Genomic DNA, 2,524 nt, shown 5'->3' on the forward strand with positions numbered 1-2,524 from the left:
TATGACTTTGCAAAGACTTACCAACCAGTAATAAAACATTGTTTAATAATGTGAATCTCAGCCAGCTTTATTCTCAATAATTCATGGTTCAGGTCTTTAGACTTTGATGGAAAATGGGTAGAAAATGCTGCATGGCCAGAAGCAGCTGCTGTGTTTGCTTAGGTGTGGTTAGTAGGTTAGGCCTAGTTGGCTTGTTTCTCCTGAAACCACACCCGCAGGGAAGGAAAGCCTTCTTTCCCAGTACTTTTGAGGGAGTGGCTGACCCCATCCCCTCTCAGGTAAGGAGCCGGAGGAGGGCCAGGGCTTGCGTGATTGTTGAGTGGGAGACCTGGCCATCCTTTCACCAAGGTGGCCTCCGTGGGGCTTGCCCTTCCATCTGGGAAGACTTCGATGACTATCAGCCCAGACCCTGCACTGTTCAGAGCATCACTGGCAGGTCTGTTTCAGTTCATCCAGTGTTCGAAAGGAACCCACCACCTGAATACTAGCTTTCCCAGAAATTACACTGGGAGATAAATAATTAGACATGCTAACAACTGCGGAAAGTACTGACGAGGTTGTTCAGACCCCTAATTGGAAGCCGGAACAGGAGCTGTTCTTCCATAATTAGCATCTCACACTCAACTTTAAGTCAGTCACGTTCAGCTACCTGCTTGCTCTCACCTTGCTGTCTATTCCATCGCGAGATGGAAGGGTGCACGCGGCCCGCCAGGGGTGAACAGAATGTGCGGTGCAATATTTTGTGAGCATCGTGTATCTGTGACTCTCGTTAATTAAAAAGACAGCTGTTACCCTAAAAAAAAAGCACAATTCATTTAGTGACAGATATTTTAAATGAGTATGCTAATTTCAGGTTTTTCTTTCCATCCCCAGAAAGCATAACCTGGGCAGGATGTGTGATGAGGTAGCTTATTTCTGAGCAAGTAACAGGAAGGGTTGGTGAGCCTTCTGCCCAGGACCAACGTGTGCGTGAAGGGCCCGAACCAGTCCTGGGGAGCATGACGAATCACTTCCTTGCCGAGGCACAACCCCCTTCCTTGAGGACCAGTTGTGTCCTGGTCTCCACTATGGAAAACCATCAAAGTCTCTTCTGACATGTAGCACATGAAATAGTGGAGATGGTGCAGAGAGATGCTGTCTTGTACCTAATGACCTTGTACTGGGAGAGGAACAGAAACAGCTCATTAGAGTGATTTAATGTGGTATTTTGTTAAAACTAAATCAAAATAATCTATGGAATGTGGCTGAGATTCAGCCGAACTTGAAACATACAAGACTGCGCTTTATCTCTTTGTTTTCATTTTGCAGCTAAATGGAATTCTACATTTGAAATACTGCAGATCAGGATGCTTTCCAAATTAAAAAAAAAAAAAGCAAAACTCCAAAACAGGCTCACGATCTTGGGATAACTGCATAGCAGGAAATAAACAAGACTTGGCTCTATATATGAAGCCACAATACAAACAGAACCGAAACAGACAGAAAGACAGAAAAAGATACATATATGTGGGGGAGGGGAGAGGAAGACTATTTCAGAAAAACTACCTAGAAAAATAGTTCACTAAGTCTCAGAAACTCAAATGAGCCCCGTTTTCAGCATAAGCTCTGCTTTCTTTTGGAAGGAATTTTACTGCGCTGTTTCCCTCATCCCTTCTGAAAGAAAAAGCTTAGAGCTGCACTTGCAAATTGCCAGTAGGGAAAATCCTTGATCTTTACCCCTGTTGAGATTGTCAAAAGATCCAAAAGCTGGAATCTGTGCTTTATGAACTTAATGTTTTCTGGAAATTGCAGCGATACGAAAAGCAGTCTTCCCTCCCCCGCTCCTTTCAATAGTTTCTGAGAGACGCTGAAACTCTCTGTAGGTGGAAAGGAATCTGCTTACCCGAATGCATTTGAAATCTCCACTCCCAGTTCTCTCTCCTGTTTGTGTACACCCTTGGGTAGAATCCTGTCTTTTGGTCTAAGCTCAGCTCAAAAGGACAGCACCCAATGAGGAAGCGGGTTGGCTCAGGTGCCCCTGGAGGAGGAGACATTTCTGATTTGTACCCCAAGATCTGCAGCTTGTTGATTTAATTCCATCCAAAATATAATCCAAAAGGTGTTGAATACGGTGCCTCACAGCAATGGAGAGCAGAAGATGTTAATATGGAGTGGTTCCAGGAGCTCTCCCGTGCTTGGCTTTTAGTGGAGCACTGTGGGTCATTTTTTTTTTTTTTTTTTTACCATGAATGAGCTTTGCTAGTGAGTCTTCAGTACCTGTAAAACCAGAGGAGGCATGTCCTGCAAGAAAACTTCCTGTATATAGGTGGAAAAAAGTAGAAATCCATCTTTCTTCTGACATTTTCCTTACATCTATTGACTTTCCTTTGAGGATAACGCAGTCTAAAATTGAGTAAAACAACCACAGAAAGACTCTCTCTTTTGTTAAAAGTTAAGTTTCCTTCATGTCTGGAAAAAAAGCATATACACATTTTAAATTGCCAGCATGGATGAATGAGACTTACTACCTTACATTTGTGCATGG

At 43.3% G+C, this 2,524-nt stretch overlaps 1 long non-coding RNA gene across 1 annotated transcript; it reads right to left on the bottom strand.

Moving 5' to 3' along the window:
- Positions 1-814: 814 nt before the first annotated feature.
- On the bottom strand, positions 815-2,071 carry LOC132658510 (uncharacterized). The gene is made up of 2 exons (XR_009598245.1): positions 1,883-2,071; positions 815-1,159 (listed from the first exon to the last, which is right to left on the bottom strand). It is a non-coding gene; the product is annotated as an uncharacterized LOC132658510 (long non-coding RNA).
- Between the last annotated feature and the right edge of the window lie 453 nt (positions 2,072-2,524).

The sequence above is a fragment of the Ovis aries genome, chromosome 23 (genome assembly GCF_016772045.2).
Source record: "Ovis aries strain OAR_USU_Benz2616 breed Rambouillet chromosome 23, ARS-UI_Ramb_v3.0, whole genome shotgun sequence".
NCBI lineage: Eukaryota > Metazoa > Chordata > Mammalia > Artiodactyla > Bovidae > Ovis > Ovis aries.